At 38.3% G+C, this 20,357-nt stretch overlaps 1 pseudogene; it reads right to left on the bottom strand.

Moving 5' to 3' along the window:
- Window positions 1–19,884: 19,884 nt before the first annotated feature.
- LOC130037199 (uncharacterized) lies at window positions 19,885–19,983 on the bottom strand (annotated as a pseudogene).
- Window positions 19,984–20,357: the final 374 nt, after the last annotated feature.

Genomic DNA, 20,357 nt, shown 5'->3' with positions numbered 1-20,357 from the left:
CTTTAGAGATGATGCTTCCCATATATAGCTAATAGTGGTTATCTAGGGGGTTTGAAGACAATAAATCTTCAATGTTTTTATTACGTTCTGGTTTTTAAGTACACGTACAGTCAGCCTGTTAAAATTTTTAAAAAATGGTTTATTCTAACTTGAATCAGGAGAATTGATTCATTTGTGTGGTAAGTAGGTTCCAGGTTAAAGCTGCTTGTCATCTTTACAAATGTTATTTCATGAGATTTTTTCTTCCTAATATGAGAGTATTTTGATAAGAGTCAACTTCTGTTTTTAGATCCTAAGAGGACATAGAAAAATCAAGTCTCACATGTCTAATTACACATTTTTGTCATATTTGTGAATTCTGAGTTTTCCTACATTAAAGATATTTTATTGGATTTTGGTGCTCATTTATTAAACATTGAGAAGAACTTTTTCCTGACTGCTAAAGATAATTCTAATCTAGGTGTTGAAAGTAAATTTGTAATATTTTATGATCACTTTTTAAATGGTCTTTGTGTTTCTTGTTTGATAAAGTGAAATCCTATGCCATTTTAACAGGTGTTGTTTGCTGGTTAATAATTCAAAGGTATTGATGAGAATAATTTTTTTTGTAACTACAAAGTTTTTTTCTGTATTTTACTCATTTAAAACATTTCTTGACTATGAAATACAATCACGTTTATTCCTATTTTCTTTTTGTTATGTAGTTACTGGTAAATCTTTTCTGTTTGATGGACTGGTACAGTGTGCACTCAAAAATCACCTTCTATTCCATTTTTTGGCTAGCATATTTTTCTAAAATAGAATATACTTTTCATATTGTATATGTGGAACAATTTATTAATAACCTTATTGGACTGTTTTATTTGGTTTTGTTTGAGACCACATACACTGTTATTCAGGGCTTACGCTTGGGTCTGCTCTCAATAACTTACTGTACTATGTTCCTTGCTACAGAGCCCAGATTTCATTGATATCTATATACTTCTTTTTCAGTTCTGTGATACATATTTTTCATTACGTTTTCTTTATACTTCCTCCTATGTAAACCATATGAAATGTAAAAATTATATTCATGTATGCATTATTATTCTTAGAGTTATTAGTAACTACATTTTAGATAAACAACTTAAGTCACAGAGTTTCAATAAAGTTTTCCTTCCAAAAACATTTCTTGGGAAAAACTCAAGTAGTCATTTTTGAAGTGGATCAAAAATGAGGGTAACCTTCAATGCATCAACAAGATTAAGTCATAAGTGAACCGTAAGTAACAGATATTCATTGCACAAGTCAAATGGAAACCTGATGATTACAATTGTAATAGTTGTAAAGACCCCAAATGCCTATATTAAAGTAAGGTATCTTCCTAACGGTTTCTGCAATGTAGAGGTCATGCAGAGTCCTGGAAAAAAGTCCACATTCTTAGGTTCCGTAACTTGGAAATTCATAAGCGACAGAGAGATAGTACTGGAGAGGGGATGAGGCACTTGCCTTGTACATAGCCAATCTAGTTGAATCTCTGTCACTGCATACACTCTTCTGAATGTTATAAGGGGTCACTCCAGAGTGTAGAGCCAGAAAGAGCCCAAGATCACTGTCAGTTATTGGTCCAAAATCTACTCCTTACCACGCCCAATAAAAATGATTGGAAAACATGAAGTCGCTTTGTCATTTCTGGCCCTCAGGTTTCTTCTTGTCCAGAGAAAGTTACCCATTCTCTTAGACTTCCTAGTTTGGAAAAGCTTCCCTTATAGGAAATAACATATGTGTCAATAGGAGAGCAAGCTTCAGGCATTGCTGGGGTAAGGAGAAACTATCTGTAAGCAAGAAATCCAATTACAGACACGATCACCTGGTCCTTCTAGAGTTCTGTGTTTATTTGGGAGCACGATATCAAATATACAAAGTGCCAAAAGGTTCCAGGCTCTGAATCACCCCAAATTGTTGAAATTTTGGAAACTCAATTGACTGTTGGTATTAGAAGCATCTCGATGGCTTAAATTTTAAGTTCATATTGTTCCTCTGAGCATTGAAGGAGATTATTAGTCTCACAGATTTTTTTCATCATCCTATTGTTCCTTACAGAAAATTTTCAAAATCCATCTGTAATTGGGCTGGAGCGATAGCACAGCGGGTAGGGCGTTCACCTTACACGCGGCCAACATGGCCGACCCGAGTTCGATTCCTCTGCCCCTCTCGGAGAGCCCGGCAAGCTACCGAGAGTATTCGATATGCCAGACACAGTAACAACAAAGTCTCCAATGGAGACGTTACTGGGCCCGCTCGAGCAAATCGATGATCAACGGGAGGGCCTTTACCTTTACCTTTATCTGTAATTGGAACTTCACATACTCGGCAGCATTCCCTTCCCGTGGTGAACGATGCAGCTTCCCTAACAGGAAGTGTCTGCAACTACGCCAGAGAATCTGCTCCAGCTGGTAGTTCTGCTTGGCTCCTGCCCTCAGCCTCTGGCACCTCTTTCCAACCACTGATGGGTAGTGTCTAACTTTACCAACATTTCAGCACAACAATGCTATCTGGAGTGTTTAAACCAGAGTCATATATCCACCTCAGCTTCTTCCTATACTAGTGTTTTGGAATGGGATAATTCAGGAAATGCTGAAGAGAAGTCTTCTATGGGAGACTTTTCTGTGACTGTCGTTGACCAAGACACCGCTGTCTCTTCCATGTCTAAGGCAGCTCGCTATGAGAGAACCCTAGATACCTACAACACGGTGTCTGTGTACCCATCACTTTCTGCCAGACTTGTTGAGAGAACACCGTCTCGGTATCCATATCAGAGTCAAAGTCTGTCACTTCCCTACCAGGACCGAAGCCAGGTGTATTACAATCATCAAGGAGGTCTGGGAACTCTCCTTTCTGGCCTGCAGTCCTATGACTCCATGTCATACACAGAACAAAATGGCTCTGCCCCCCAAGCTTACAGGAACTCATCTAGAGAAATGGTTATGGTTCTGAAGTAGGTCCGGCCCCCAAATAACCAAACACCAACCACTTCCTCTGGAATCGACTTCTCTGTGTCTGCTCAACCCATCACAGAATCGAGTTATCAAGGTGAGTTAAACTGAGAGGAGGGAAAGAAAATTCAAAAATTGGGGTCAAAAAAGAGGAAAACTGTCCATATACAGGTGGTATTTAAATACACTGAGATTTTTAAGTTTACGAAATGAAGTTAACTAAACTAAGTTCATGTTTACTCCCTTCACTCATTTTACAACATGTTATTTTCACACTCAACATAAGATCTGCTAATGGAAATTGGAAGTTATGATAGTATAATGGATATCTAGGTTTCATATAATGAAACTTCAGGAGCACACAAAAGAATGCCACATTTTTCCCTAGTTGTTTCATATATTTTTTAATTTTTATTAGTTAAACATCTTGAGGCACAGTTGTAGACTTACAAATTATTGTGCTTAGATTTCATTTATACAATGATGTAGTACCTATCTCTCCACCAGTGCCCATTCTCCACAACCACGGGTCCCATTATTCCTCCCACCACCCATCCCCCCAATTCCAACCAGCCTCTGTGGCAGGGAATGCCACATTTTACACTGTTCTAGTTCAGCAGTCCTCCAGAATTACCACACTAAAAGTAAAATACAAGTCTTACACTAGTATTTTGTTATTTTCTTAAGAAGTTTCAGAACTCTTAGTGTAATGGTACCTTTTTAACTTTCCCTTCCATTAATGAACAGCAAGGTTCTGAATACACTTGTGGTTCAGAGATTCTGTCACAAATCATGAAACCTAAAAACTTTTGTTTAGCACAAATATCATGCAGAATTAGTACTTCATTCATACTCTTATTATATGATATTAATCTCCTTATTTTTCCATGAAAGTGAATAAATTGAGAGTAAAATACATTACAATGCTAAGCTCTGTATGGCATTTATTAGTTTAAAAGACTGTAATTTTTCTTTTAAAAAAAGCTTTTGTTTGTAGGAGGTTGAATCTGTGTCACAGTCCGAAGTGCTCACGGATTAGTCCTGGGTCTGTGTTAGGGATCGCTGCTGAAGATGCTTAGGAGATCATATGGGATACGAAAGATCAAACTGAGGTCAGCTGATCGCAGAGCCAGTGCCTTACCAAATGGACTATCTCTCTGTCCCAAGTCTCTTATTTTTAAAGTTAGTTTACATAGAAACTCAAATACAAAGAAAACCAAAAAAAAACAGCACCACATGACAAACAGTAAGAACTACAAGATTTACCTCCAAACTTCAAGCACAGGGCCTTGTCCATTATCCGTAGAATACCCAGTAACAATGCCTTGCCTGTTGCTGGTAGGTGCACAGTTGTTGCACCACTAGTTTTGTGGAGGGAATATCTCATTTCGCAGGCACTGATTTCTTCCTTCCTTCCTTTGTAGTGATGAATTTACTGGGGATGGAGACGTCCCTGGCATGGAAACCTTCAGGTCAGATATTTGGTCTGACACAAATTTCCAAATTGCCCACATGTTGCAGTAGCAGGATTCAAAGACCTGAGCGTAATCCACCACCTGAATTTGGGGAAGTTCCCATAATATCTCCAGACCAAAGTAACCTGGGGCTTACCCCAACTCCAACTCAGGAACAAAAGGTTAAGAATTTTGATCAGATGAAAACTGGGCTTTCAAAACCTCTGGATACCTACCGATCCCAGTAGACCTATATCAATGAAAAGATCTGCAGGTAATGAACAGCACTGACACCATCACTCTGAAGCAGGTGCAAGAAAATTCAAGTGGCACTAAGGGGACCTCCCATCCAACACGGAAGAACAAAAGGGAGTCTTCTGAACCTCTTGAGGGAGAAACCAAGGCCAAAATCCAGCCAAAGGTCCGAGAATGCTTGCTATGGGGGGCTGGGATTGTTCGTAATGCAGCAGTAAGTGAGAGGTGTCCTGAGACCAAGGACAAGACTAACAGCAAACCTCACAAAGCTGCCTCCAGCAGGATCAGCAAGACAAAGAGCCATGGGCAGGAGAAGATAAAAAAACACCAGAGAAAATTCTAAGAAAGCTAAGGAGTGTAAGCAGCCAGGGAACAAGATAAAGGCAGAAGAAAAGCCCACCATTGGCAAGATGAAATGCAAGAAAAGTCAACCTGAGCTTTGCCAAGAGGCCGTTAAAAAGCCCCGCCTCTACCTAGGCATACACATGCTGGATTCTGTCCAAGTGTTTCATGTTCTGGGGAAGAAGAGTGATCCAAAACCTGGAATCTCTTCCTCCCAGGTCCTGAGTAGCTCAAAGAAGCTTAAAGATGTCAAGCCATCCTTAGCTGTCAAGCCATGGCTAGGTGCTACATGGGATGGAAAAGCCTTGAGAAAACTCAGGTCAAAGCACACAAACCAAGTAGCAGTGCTGAAAAACGCTCATCTCCAACCCAGTCTGAGCTGCCACCTCCTGGGAAGGTCAAATTGGTACCTTTGCCGTATCTTACCATGGAGAGGCCACAAGCTCGACCTGTTCCTCGGAGAGGACAATCTGTGACCTCACATCTTCCTGCGGCAGATTACCCTGCCAAACCTGGCTCTACCAATGCACCTCAGCCAAATGCTGCCAATTCTTCACTGTCAACCACTGCATTTTTGTCTGGTTCTGCCAAACCTGCTCAGTCCATTACAACCAACCCATCTCGACCAGGTTTGCAGAACCCTAGTAGCCAGCCAATTCTTCACCCTGCAGCTCCTAGACCTGCTCCCTACAAGACAGCAGCTGGCACTTCTCTCCAGTGGGAGCCTCCTCCTGTCTCTGTGAAAAAGCTGCAGTGGTCACCTAAACGTCAGAGTCAGTTTCTCCTCCAAGACTTCCCTTTCCAACCGATTCCGTGGAGAAAGCCAAATGTTCCCGAGCCTGTCATGTCAAAGCCCATCACCAAAAAGCAGAGACCAGAGCGTGAGGCTATGAAAACGAAGGCTCAGCAGGAGCGTGAGAACAGTGCCAAACACACAGCTTTGAGGGAAATTGTAGTTCTTTATTGAGAGGGAAAAATAGAAGGACATCTCTCTCTACTATGGCTATGTAATGTGAGAGCTGGAATGGTATATTCCACTTTAGGTACCAGACGGTGCCCTAGGCAAACACTGAAATGCCAGACACATTTTACTTATTCTAATATATTTTTTCAAATAAAAGACATGCATCATAGTTAATTGTTGTTAATAAAACTTCTGAATTTAAAGATGCTGTCAACTGTGGTTGTTTTGGGGAGTGGCTGGGGGTTAAAGGATGCGATGGAAAACAATGGGAAGTTAGAGATAGGAAAAAGGGGGAATAGACAAGATTCTAAGAAATACAAACTTGGTCCAGGGTTATAAAGCCCATAAGAGGAGAAATTGCATGGGCCTGATGAAGAGTGGCGTAGGGTCAGAGGAAGAGTATAGCTGACAGGGCATTTTCTCTGCAAGCAAGAAGGACTCAGTTCATTTCCTGCAATCTTTTATGGTCCCCAGAGACCCACTAGATGTGAAACTTGAGCACAGAGCCAGGAGTATGACCAGAGCACAGTCATGTATGCCCCATCCCTGGTGTCCTCGAAAAAAAAATGGGAGAAATGGCACGATCTGAGGTTTTCGGGTTAAAAGAATAAATTTGGAATAGGCTGAGGAAGGCGATGAGTCTAAGATGACCAGACGACAAGTAAAATTCTCCATGGAAACTGTGTTTACGCCTCATGGCCACCTTTGGAAATTAACCAAATTTGAGACATATCACTAAAAGGTTTGGGTGGTCTATACATAAATGATGGCTGGGGGATCAGAACACATACAATGGGGAATAATCCTACCAGATGAGTGATCAACACCCTAAGAGTCATTCAAGGATGACTCTTAACAGGGACAAAGCCAAGAGAACAGTTGCAGCATGAAGCCTGAAGATAAGCTCCTGGGAGATTCAAAATAAGTCACCATGTCCTCGGGCCCTCTGTTCAGCATCCCTAGCTGCACCATTTCACTTATTCCCAGCAATATTCAGAGTTGCTGTTAAGGTGACACTTCACTAGCGTGTTTCAACAATGCGGTCCATTGCCTCTGTAAGTCTTTGGATTTGTAAACTCCCCAAGGTTGCCAAGCTAGCTATCAAGAAATTTCTGGTGGGGGGAGCTCATATTATATTAGCTTGAGGGCCTGGTCTTTGGTCTTCCATGTTCCCTGATACCTGTAGTTTTCCCTAAACATCGCTTTTAACTGCAGCTCACACAAGAATCAACTTTATAAATGGCGTTGTGGCTGCATTGCTGTAGGTACCTTACTAATACATGCGTCCTAGGTCACCACTCCCAAAGCAGTTAGTACCAGGTGACCTTGAGCCTGGAAGGCTGTGGTGGAAATAGATGGTCCTAGGAGAGTTAATGGGGTGATGGATGGATGGAAAGGAAACCGGGAAAGGTAGGGAAGTGGAAATCTGGTGATCATCATGGGATAGTTGGTGGATGTTTTTCAAATAAGTTAAAATATTTTTTGTAAATGAGATTCAAGAAAAAAATACGAAAATAAGATAGGTTCCAAAGAACAGTTTACATATAAGACCGAGAGAGCTGAAAGGGCTGGCATTCCTTCTGGAGCTTTCAATCATATCATTTATAAATATGTTATTTTCACATCACTTAGCTGTGGAGAGGAATAGTGAGAAACAGAATGCCACCAGAAAAGCAAACTAGAAGACCAGGGTTCATAAAAGCCAGGTGAAATGTGTTCACATGTATCCCAAGTGCAAAGATATGTTAACAGGAACATATATTTAACTAATTCTGCTTGGTACCAGTAACTACTTTGTTGAAAATGGGGGGAAATGAACGCAGTTTCTGACTGAACTGAGACTAACCAGTTCATAGATTTTCCCAGGAAATGGTAGTTGACTGGCTGGGAACAGAAAAATGTGAAAAGTGTTTTCCTACCTTTAATGTATGGCTGGAGGGAATTGATCCCAGTAATCTCTTAAAACTAACAAGGTTCAACTCTCTTGAAGGAATGCTGTATTCACTGAGGAAAAAATGTTGGGAGAAAAGTCTGAAATGATGGGAAAAGAGACAATAAGTGTAAAAGGAGGGCTTGAAATTTGGGTTCCTCTGAAAACAAAGCTTGAAACAACAAGATCTGGTGGTAACATGATATACTGGGAATGCAATCTGAGCAGGAAAAGAGTGATATCAGGGATGTGAACAAGGGAAATCCAAGTTAAGAAGACTTAGCTAGCTGACTATACCATGGGCAACATGGTTCCAAGACTACCAGAAATTACCAAGGAATTTACTTTAATTTTCTTTCTTTTATATGGTCAATTACAACATGTATTCTGTGCCTTCTTCAAACAGAATTTGGATTATTCATTTCTTTCTCAACATTCTGTTCATTGGTGTAAGTATCTAAATAACTGCTGGATAACAGAATTATTTGATCAGACTTATTTTTTACTTTAATGTTTAGTTGAGATTACTGAAAACTAGGTCTAAAGTGAAGTGTGTCTTGATTGGTACAAATAGAGAAGGGAGGTCTAGGGATGTAATTAGAGATTATAGGGTACCACATTCAGTTCCTAATAAAACAAATAAAGGACGGTGTCCCAAATAGACTATTGAAAAAGATATTCATCTCCATTTAACCTGTAAATTCAGCATTTTCTATATTTAATTAAAAATGAAAGAATGATCCTATATTTGGTCTTTTAAAGACATTCCAGGTTGGTTAAGGAAACAAACACTGCCTGTGAAATCATGACAACTTAATCATAAAAACCAGATTACTACATAAATTTCCAACAATGTCAGTGCTAAGAATTATTTAACTGGATCTCACTAGTGTACATGATAGTCATATGAATACACCTGTGTGGATACATGGCTGGTATCTAATTTAGAGAATAGATATATAGAGATTAGATCACATAGCTGAGTGTGATCTCAACTTTTCTAGTCACTGCCTGCCCCAACACACCCAAAGACTTGTACTAATCCTTATAGATCCATGACTTTTTCTCCTCCTCTCTCCCAGAGTCTTTTAAAATTTCTTTTCAAGTACTAATGTAATGCACTTTAGAAAATCTTGAGTTAACCTTAATTGTTGTCATTTATCTTTTATATAGAGAACCAAGAAAATCTTATTAAAAGTGTATTTTGGTATTCTTTGAAAATGGTAATAAGAACATTATCATTGAGTCCCTCAATATACATTATATAAAGAATTTTCTGAGAAATTCCCTGTACAAATCAATACTCGAAGAAATAAATGACTTCTCTGAGTGAGAATGAACTGGGACATTTCAAAGTATCAATCAGTGAGTCAAAGATGAATCATAGCATCCTATAACTAAAAATTATCTTGATGTAATTTAGTCAACACCATTACATTTTTTCCTATACCAGCCGATAGCATTTTTAATTTTTTATATTATTATCGATTTATTTTTATTAGTGAAACACCATGAGGTACAGTTGTAGACTTACATACCTTTGTGCTTGGGTTTCAGTTATACAAGTATCAAGTACCCATCCCTCCACCAGTGCCCATTCTCCACCATCAAGGAGCCCAGTGACCCTCCCATCCCCCATCTCCCCCACCCCGCCCTACCTCAGGGCATTCCCTTTTGCTTTTTCTTTGTTTTAGGGTGCTGTGGTTTGCAATGGAGGTCAATACCATTACATTTTCAAAGAAGAAAATAGGCCCCTAGATGTTCAAGACACTGCTAGTCTCCTGGGCTTCTTCCCAGCATGTACCCTGCTCCAAGCCCGCCCTTTGGAAATATACTGGGAAGGGAAACTGGATGTACCTTTCGTCACACTGACCTGAAAGACTCTTGCTGATTCTCAGCCAGATCAACTATTTCATTTGTTGCCTGATATCACCTCCTGTCCTTAATTTTTTAAAAAAAATATTTGATTTGTTTCTGGATTATAAAGAAAAAAAAACTAAATTCACTAATAAAACAAAAGCAAAATCAAACCTTTACACTCTGACATCAGAATTGTCCTTACAATAGGGGAAGTAAATGACTGAAATTGGTAGGGGAGTGTTGTTAGTTGGTTGTGGACTTTAGCTGGATATTTGACAGTGCATGGAGTATGAATACACAGTTGCTGAGATGAGGAAGTCTGTACTTGAAGCAAGTACAGTTTGTAAACTAGTCATCACAATTATATGTCCATATGAAATTTATCTACATATTCTTTGTGCTTCCCTTGCATTTATGTGTTATGCATGCCTTTATCCTGGCCTCAGAAATGCATCTGAGGGCACTCGGAAAATTAATTGCGCGCCAAGTAGGGGGAGAGAAGTAGTAAATAATTGGAGGAGGAAGAAATATGAGTTCGAACTCACGAGATGTGTAAGAGGAATATATAGATATGTATGTGTGTGTTAAATACACATATATATGTATAAATCTATATATGGGCTGGAGCGAAAGCACAGTGGGTAAGACGTTTGCCTTGCACGCGGCCAACCTGGGTTCGATTCCTCTGCTCCTCTCAGAGAGCCCAGCATGCTACTGAGAGTATCCCTCCCGCATGACAAAGCCTAGCAAGCTACATGTGACGTATTTGACATTCTAAGATCAGTAACAACAAGTCTCACCATAGAGACATTTCTGGTGCCCGCTCAAGCAAATCGGTGAACAATGGGAGGACAGTGTTACAGTGCTATGGTTAATTCAAACATTGTTTATGCAAAATATGAAAGAAACAAATAAACATTCTAGAAAGCTTATTACACCTATTAAATTAATATAACTTTAAATCGTGTTCAGAAATGAAGTTGAAGAATTTTAAGGCTATAGAAAGATATTGACAATATATCAAGAAACACATGGATCTTTGAGGAGCAAGAACACGTAGCTGTTGTCCTTCCTTAAGATTATTATTTTTTGCTTTTATAGAATATGCTTACCCTGAGTTTTTTTAATAGCTTCAGTTTTTTAGAAAGCATCATAATAAATTATATTATTTAAAAAATAAAAAAGTTGGGTTTGTAAGTGGATTCTCTATGTTTGGAACTTGGGAAATATTTTCCTATGTAAGCTACATTAAACATGATATTTATAACAGAAATACCATCTGCAGTATTATTCACAATAGCCAGAAGAAACTATGTTATACCTACACAATAGAATACTACAAAGTTAGCAGGAAAGTCACATCATGAAATTTGCTTATAAATGGATGTACAGGGAAGAATATCATGCACAATGAAATCAGTCAGAAGGAAAGGTGTATACTGATTGGACTACCCCTTTTTTTTGGATATAAAAAAACAGAATATGAGACTAATACCCAAGGATAGCAGAAACACAGGCCAGGAGAATTGGTCAATGGTTGGATGCTTGCCACAAGTGCTGAAGGCGGGCATTTGGAATAAAGAAGGGACGGCTATGACAATGAGAGTTGGAAATGATTACTCTGGATGAGAACTGAGTGCTGAAAGTAGGTAAAGGAATAAACGTGATAACCTCTCAGTATCTGTATTACAATCCATAATGCCCAAAGGATGAGAGAGAGAGAGATAAAGAGAGATAAAGAGGTGCCTGCCATAGTGTAGAGACAGCAGGCTGTCAGGTGAGGTTTGAGGTTGGGAGAGAGAGTGGTGGGAGAGAAACTGGGGACATTAGCAATGGAACTGTATACTAGTGGAGGTTGGGTGTTAAAATATCCTATGAATGAAATTGAATCATGAAAAGGTTTGTAATATGTGTCTCCTGCAGATTCAATAAAAAACATTATATTTAGTTTCTACCACCATGACTAACCTATGAGTTTTCGGAAATTTATTTTTATCACCTTGGCTGGTCTCATTACATGGGTGCCTGTGTGGTAAAATTTTTATTTTATGCGGACTTAAAAGACAAAACTAATGAGGTTGGGAGTTATTGTGGAAGGGGAGAAGAGCACAAAAAACCCTGTTGACCACAGCTCAGCAGGGTCAGCTAACTTGCGTGATGCCAGACCTCCTTCACTGATTTCCTCTTTTTAATGTGGAAAAATGAAAAGACTTTTCAGGCTGCCAAGGGGTTGTCCCCTCCAGTTTACACTATTTTTTTTCGATCAGAATTGTTTAAAGATATTTGAAAAATTTGGAGCTTAATGATTTGTTCTCATATATTTCCCCTACATGGTGTCAGTGGGCATTTATCCAGGAAGGCCAGCATGAAAAAGTTGAGGTGTATGTCTTAACCACCAATACCAACACTAATGAAAGTATGGAACCCAAAGTACAATAGTTAAAATTCAAAATGTGTTTGTCAAGGAAATCGGTGGGAATGTAGGGAGAAATGTGTCATTTGTTGGTGGAGGGATGCAGACACTGGTAGTGTGATTGGAATTGGAATATTGAATGACAAATCTCCATTATAAATGCCTTTGAAAATCAAAATTGCCTAAATTTAAAAAAAAGAAGTCAACTTACGTCTATATTTCAAGAAATCTTGTCTTAGCAAATTTTGGCAGGGAGACCATAGTTGGTAGAGAGAGGGAGATCGAAAGGGAGAGTTGACAGTTGGGAAGAGAAGCCTGGATATCATGGAAGAGATGAAAGCTGATCTTAGAAGATTTGGAGCCATCAGAGTTTAGAGAGTTAAATGGTGAGACCATTGCAGTTTAGATAGTTAAATAGAGAGATTGGTTTCAGTCATCAGCAGTGTATACATAGAGAGAGTTCAAACACCTCACAGATATTCACGCTATATTAACTAACAAGGGGAGCGTGTTTTCCCTGAAGCACTGTGTAAGGATAATATATTGCCAGGAAGAATGATAAGAAGTTGGTTCTCTTTTTCAAAAGATTAATATATTAGAGATGAAAACTTTTGTACAAAGGAATCTATTATCTTGTTCTGTTGCTCTTTTTTCTTGTCATCATTCCATTCTCCCCCATGACCCGACCTAATCAGGGCTCACCACATTTTTCAGCATTGTCACCACATAGCCTCAGAGCATGTGTTAACTGCCGGTAGCTCACAGCTCTCATGTTTGCCCCCCATCCAAGCCAGAGCCATCCTTCTGAAAGCAAGGATATTTGCTGAAAACCCGTTCTTCCTTGAAGTGACAGTCATGATTTACCTCTTCTTAATCATTGCGTTTACAAATTTAGATGAATGTCCCTATACTAGTGACAGGGATTTTCCAAACTAAGAAAAGCATAAACATTTCCCTTTCCCCCAAGAAATTTGGGCTAGTTATTTTCTATCCACTGCTAATAATATGTGGTAATAAGGAAATAGAACTGAAGTAAAAACAAGTACATTTGTCAATTTGGTGCCATGACTAGTCAGTGTGAGTACAAGTATATATTTCTAGAATAAAAAAAAAAGCAGAAGAAAAGGAGTTGGTTGCTAGCAAAGAATGCCAAATCTCTGCCAAGAAATCCTTTGAAAATAAAAATTGTGACTATGGACTGAACATAATTGTCACTCAATGCCTCTTTTGTAGACCACAAAACCCAAAAGGATAGGGAGAACAAAAGAGAATGCCTTGCCACAGAGGGAGGGTGGGATGAGGGTATAGGTGTGGAAGGGATACTGGAATCTATGGTGGTGGAAAATGGGCACAGGGGGAGGGATGGGCATTTGATCATTGTATAATCGAAACCCAAGAACAAAAATTTGTAAATGTACGACTGTACCTCATGGTGTTTCAGTAATAAAAATTTTAAAAAAATAATATAAAAATTGTTTTGTCTGTCAGAGATCAGCCGATGGGAACCTCTGTGAAGGCAAAAGATTAAATTGGTTGACTTTTATTTTTCCTTGAGTATATTAATTTGATTTTGGAGTCAATTTATATGACAGTTCATCAAGACACAGAAATTTTCAGCACTTCTCTTGTTTAAAAGTATAGTGATAGACCATATCTCTATCTCACATTATTTTTATTTCTGATAGTTTGACACAAAATATACGTCAAAATCATAGATAAATGTAAGTTATTTAAATACTGTTTTGATTATTTAAAATTACATTATAGAATTACTAGAATTTCATAAATTTTAGGATTATGTAGAATCAACGTTCATGTATCATATTACACTCACTACTGAAAGGCCTACTTTGTCATTCACCATTGTTCAGTTTTTCCACTTTGATTACAGCTTTCCATCTGGTAATTAAATAGTCTCATGGTTCTAAAGTTTGTTTTTATTGCTTTGAAAATATCAAAACTATGCAATTTTCAACATTGGATGAAACTAGAGGATATCATGCATGTAAAGGTAGCCTTAAGGAAAGGAACAGATACAGAGAGATTTTTCTCATATGTGGGATGTAAAGACACACAGCAAGGTAGCAACAAAGGTTCAAGGCCAATGTAAGGGGAGAACTGATCCACACAATTGAGTCAGGGAATTGGGAAGGAGGGATTCTGAGGGTTTGGGGGACAGGGAGGGGTTATTTTTTGAGAGAATGAGGAGTGTCATGATGGAATTATGTGTATGAGAAACCATTATTAATTGAATTATAAATCATAGAATATAAATATTGTTTTAGATGTTTGTCTGTCTCATTTTATTCTTTTAATTGGTTTTCTCCATATACCACATATGCATGAACTTGTATGATGCCTATCTTTCTCTGCCTGGTTTATGTCAATAAATATAATATCCTCATGTGATCCAATTTTATACAGATAATAAGATTTCACTTCATACAACTGAGTAGTATTCCATTGGTTTACCCCCTTTCATTTTCAAAATTTGTGGTTTAAAAGATACAAATATTGGTTTAAACAATGCTCTGGTGGTTTAAAATTTTTAGTTTAGTGAAGCAAAATAGATTTTACTGAAAAACACTTAGAAACTTGTTAAACCGGTGTAGGGTGGAACGGAATATATGTTCAAGAGAGAACACTCGTTTAACAGAGCAAGCAAAGAGAGACATGGAGAAAGGAAGCACGGTATTTCTTCAAGGGAGAACACAAGCTTGAGGACCAAGCTGAAACTGGTAGTTTAGGAATAAGAACTTGGAGTGGTATGAACTTAACTTGTGCACTTTAGGGGAGAACCTGAGTAAAACTATTAGAAGTACGTTCCGGAGCATGATAAACTGGAGTCTGCACTTGGAGTGAGGAGGGTAGAGAGTTCTTTGGGGAGATCCGGACTATTGAGAACAGTAATATTATAACATTAATGATAGTATCTTACGGTGGGATTCCAAAAAAATCTTTCACAGTGGCGTCAGAAATGATAACATTCTTAGGTATTTGGATTTCCTGTGGAAACAACGGGAAAGCTGAGTTTATGCTCTGGATGCCTCCAACTGAAACAAGGTCAACAAGTCATGAATGAAAAATTACAAGTTAGATGGATCATGGATTCTGATCCCAGTGGAAGGCTAGCTTTCAGGTGAACAATTTCTACTGATGGCCTGATGTAGATTCTGATCCTGGGATACGTAACAGAAAGGAGGTAGTGACAGGTATTCTCAGAAGTGAAGCCTCTGAGACAGAATTCGTTCATGCCAACTTATAGGTTATCAATGTTTGCTCATGGCTGCTACCATTATAACATGCCATTCAATGGTTTTGTGGTTTCAATTTACTGTGTCAATGTAAAGATGAAGTTTTTAAATGGAAGGTAAAAATCTGAGGCCCTCAAGATGATGAATTATGGGGATGCGGGGGGGAGCTTGATCTATAGTACAGCAGGTAGAGCATTTGCCTTGCACACGGCCTACCCAGGTTAGATTCCCAGCATCCTGTATGGTCCCCCCAAGCACCGTGAGGAGTAATTCCAGAGTGCAGAGCCAGGAGTAACCCCTTTGCATCGGCAGGTGTGACCCAAAAACGCAAAAAAAAAAAGATGATGACTTACCTTTAGATATTTTGAAGTCAAGTAGAAACAGCCAGAAAGTTCCCCAGAAAAGAGTTCACCTGGGTCGAAAACATCATCACCTCTAGCATGAGAGCATACAGAAAATAAGGTTTCCATTTTATGCCAAGTTAAAGCAAGCCAGACATGATCTTGGAAACTTTTTCCAAGGAAAACATGGCTATAGGAAGGATAAGGTGACAACTGAGTCTTAGAGGTCAAATATAGAAGAGAAGTGAGGGTCAAAATGCAGGAGGTACATTGGCGACCAGGAATATTTAGAAAAGCATTTTTTAAAAAAGAAAATGCAATGAGACATCAATTAAGAACTTTTTAATGTTTAAGAACAGGGATATAACTCAATGAAAGACCATTTGCCTTCCATTGTATGATGATCTGGGATTGATCCTTAGCATTGCAAACAGCATTATTTTTTAATTTTTAATTTCTTTCTTTCTTGCTTGCTTGCTTGCTTTTTTGTTTTTTGGGTCGCACCTGGCTATGTATAGGGGTATTTTTAAATTTTAAAAAAACTCATAAATTTACCTTTGTACCTGTCGTTTAAAAGTAAATCTAAAATGTTTTAGAGTAAATATATGTGAAGAAGAATAAAATTCACAGGAACTATTTAGTGTTCTTAATGATACAGCAGTCGAATTTTGAGGTTAATTGTATGGGTATTGCATAAATAATTTTTCCCCATTATGTGGGCTCTCTTTTTATCATGGTCACCATTTTTTCTGAGCTGCAGAAACTTCTTAGTTTAATGTAGTCTCATTTGTTTATATTCACTTCCTCTTCCTTGGTCAGTGGTGTTTCATTCTAGAAGTTTCCCTTAGCTTTAATGTCATGCAGGGATCTTCCCACATTTTTCTCCATATACCTTAAGAATTCAGGTATGATATTGAGGTTTTTAATACATTTGATCTGACATTGTGCCTGGCACTATAAAGAGGTCTGAGTTCATTTTTTTTTGCATGTTGCTGTCCAGTTTTCCCAGCACCAGTTGCTGAAGAGACTTCCTAGCTCAACTTCATATTTCTTGAGCCTTTATGAAGGTAATGTAAAGGTAAAGGTCCTCCCATTGTTCGTCGATTTGCTCGAGCGGGCCCAGTAACGTCTCCATTGGAGACTTTGTTGTTACTGTATTTGGCATATGGAATACATCATGGGGAGCTTGCCAGACTCTGCCATGCGGGCGAGATACTCTCGGTAGCTTGCCAGGCTCTCCGAGAGGGGCAGAGGAATCGAACTCGGGTCGGCCATGTTGGCTGCAATTTGCTTGAGCGGGCCCAGTAACGTCTCTATCATGAGACTTGTTGTTACTGTGTTTCGTATATCGAATACATCTAATGGGCTGGAGCTATAGCACAGTGAGTAGGTCGTTTGCCTTGGACGCAGCCAACATGTCCGATGCGAGTTCGATTTCTCCGCCCCTCTCGGAGAGCCCGGCAAGCTTAGAGAGTATCTAGCCCTCACGGCAGAGCCTGGCAAGCTACCTGTGATGTATTTGAGCCTTTATGAAAGATTAGGTAATAATAATCTGAGGGCCAGCGTCAGGATATTTAACTATATTCCATTGATCTGAGGCCTGTCTTTATCTGAATATCATGGTATTTTGATTACTACAACTATGTAGTTGGGTTTGTATTTGGGGAAGGTATTCCCTTCTTCTTTTTACCAAAGATTGCTTTAGCACTTCATGGGAGTTTATTGTTGTGTATGACTTTCAAGAGTGTTTAATCTATTTATTTGAAAAATGTTATGGGTATCCTTATAGAATGTGCATTAAATCTTTATAGAGCTTTGGGGTGTATTGCCATTTTGACAGTGTTAAACCTCTCAATCCATGAGCATGGGATGTGATTCCATTTCCTCATATACTCTCTTATTTTGTAAAGTAGAGCTTTGAAGTTTTTTTTTTTTGGTATAGATCTTTAACATTTTTAGTTGATTCTAATATACTCGATTTTCTGAGGTATTATTGTGAATGGGATTGTTTTTTCTCTATCTCTTTTTTCTCTTTCATTATTAATATATGGGAAAGCGATGGAGTAGCAGATATTGATTTTGTAATATGCTACTTTACTAAACAAATCTATTGTTCCCAGGAGCTTTTTTGTAGATTCTTTGAGATTTTCTAAGTATAGTATCATGTCATCCTCCAAATAGTAAAAGCTTGAGTTCTTCCTTTTTTATCTGGATGCCCTTGATATCTTTTTTTTAACCGAAATCATATGGCAAATACTTCAAGTACTGTGTTGAATAGGAGTGATGAGAGTGGGTAACTTGTTTTGTGCCTGATTGTATTTTGGAATTCTAGTTCATTGATTTCTGCTCCAAGCCTTCAGTTTTTCCCCGTTGAGAATAATGCTTGCTGTGGGTTTGTGATAATTTGCTTTGACTATATTGAGGAAAGTACTTTCAACTCCCATTTTGTTGAGAGTTTTTCATCATGAATGGGTGCTGGATCTCATCAAATGCTTTATCTACATCTATTGATATGATTATATGACTTTTATCTTTATTTTTTTGAGATGGTGTATTCTGTTGATTGACTAGAGAATGTTAAGCCATCCTTGCATCCCCAAGATAAACCTACTTGGTCATAGTGTGTGATCTTTTGTTGAGTTTCTGGATTCTCTTTGCTGGTATTTTCTTGAGAATCTGTGTATCTGTATTCATCAAGGAAATAAGTCTGTAATTTTCTTTTTTTGTGGTGTCTCTGTCTGATTTGAGTATTAGGTTGATCTTTGCCTCATAGAAATTATTTGGGAGTATTTATGATTCTTCAATTTCCTGGAAAATCTTGAAAAATGTTGGCAGCATTTCCTCTTTAAAGGTTTGAAATATTTCACTATTGAATCCATCCATCTGGGCCAGGGATTCTGTTTGGGGGGATATTTTGACCATCATTTCAATTTCCTTGGAAGTGATAGGTTCAAGTATTCCAAATCTTCTTGGTTCAGCCTTGGGAGGTAATTGGAATCCAAAAATTTATCAATTTATTCAAGATTCTCTCATTTCCTGCTGTAAAGTTTCTCAATATAATCTCTGATGATCCTATGGATTTCTGTAGTTTCTATTAGGATATGCCCCTTTGCATTTCTGATTGGATTTATTAGAATTCTTTCTCTTTGTTTCTTTGAGAGGCTTCTCGTGGTTTATTTATCTTATTTGTTTTCTCAAAGAACCAGCTTTTACTCTTATTGGTCTTTTGGATTGTATTTTGGGATTCTAGCTCATTGACGTCTGGTACAAGTTTTATTATTTCCTTCCTCCAGCCTAGTTTGGACTACTTTTGTTGGTCATTTTCCAAAATCTTGAGCTCTAATTTATTCATGCAGGCCCTTTCTTGCTTCCTGATGAATTCTGGCAGAGCTATACTCTTTCCTCTTAACACTGTTTTTGCTGTGTCCCACAAGTTCTGGTAGCTCGTGTCCTCATTCTCATTTGTTTCTGGAAACTTTTTATTTCCCCTTTGATTTCTTCTCTAAGCCAATGGTTGTTCATTACTTCCCTTACAAAATATTTCCTTGCTGAGCTTTAGTCTGTTTGATCTATTGAGAAGTGACAAAGTAGTGTTGAATTCTCCAACTAGTATTGTGTTGCTCTCAATGTTTTCTTTAAGTCTATTAGAAGTTATTTTTAAGTATTTTGCTGGTCTGTCATTAGGATCACCTACAGTGAGGAGGGTGAGTTCTTTCTGATGTACAGATCCCATGATCATGAAGAAATGACCTTCACTGTCTCTTATAACCTATAGCCTGAAGTCCATATGGTCTGATACTAGTATATCCACTCCAGCTTTGTGGACGTGTTCGTTTCTTTCTTGAAGAATTGTTTTCCAGCCTTTGACTTTGAGCCCATGGTTGCTTTGATTGTTCATAAGTGTTTCTTCAGGCAGCAGAATGTTGGGTTCAGTTTTATAATTCATCTTCCCATTCTGTGCCTCTGAATTGGCACATTTAGTCCATTGACATTGAGGAGATTGTTGTGATGGGGATTTGTGCTATCTTTATGTAGAATTTTTGTACTTGTGTGGATTGTCTTAGCTTAAAGTCGCCCTGTTAATTATTCTTGCAACAAAAACATGGATCACTTTACAAGTTTGCATGTCATATCTGTGCAAGGACCATGCTAATCTCTGTATCGTTTCAATTTTAGTATATATGTTACCAAACATAGTATGAGTTAATTTTTCCATATTTTTCTCTACTTATTACTTTGAGTGTTGTCCTTACTCAATCCTATGGCAGACAGTGATTCCAAATCAAGGAATATATTTCAAAGCAGCTTGAATAGATAGATTTAGAACTTTAATGTCCTAGAAAGAAAAGTATGGTTTTTACCATATTATCTTTTACCATACCCAAGGCATCAGTTTTACAAAATAATTCTTTTGGAAGATGGTATATGAGTCTTGTTTAATGCCCTTCCCTGAAACCTTCATTAAGACCATTAAACTAGAGCCTTTTGCTGTTCTCACCTCAGTCCCGTGTACATCTCCAGGAAAAGGTGGATGGTGTTGTCTGCAATTCGACCACCTTGAATGTAAGT

Source organism: Sorex fumeus, unplaced genomic scaffold, assembly GCF_029834395.1.
Source record: "Sorex fumeus unplaced genomic scaffold, SorFum_2.1 ptg000070l, whole genome shotgun sequence".
In the NCBI taxonomy this organism is placed as follows: Eukaryota; Metazoa; Chordata; class Mammalia; order Eulipotyphla; family Soricidae; genus Sorex; species Sorex fumeus.
Note: the sequence above shows the minus strand (reverse complement) of the source record. Positions and strands in the feature narration are given on the sequence as shown.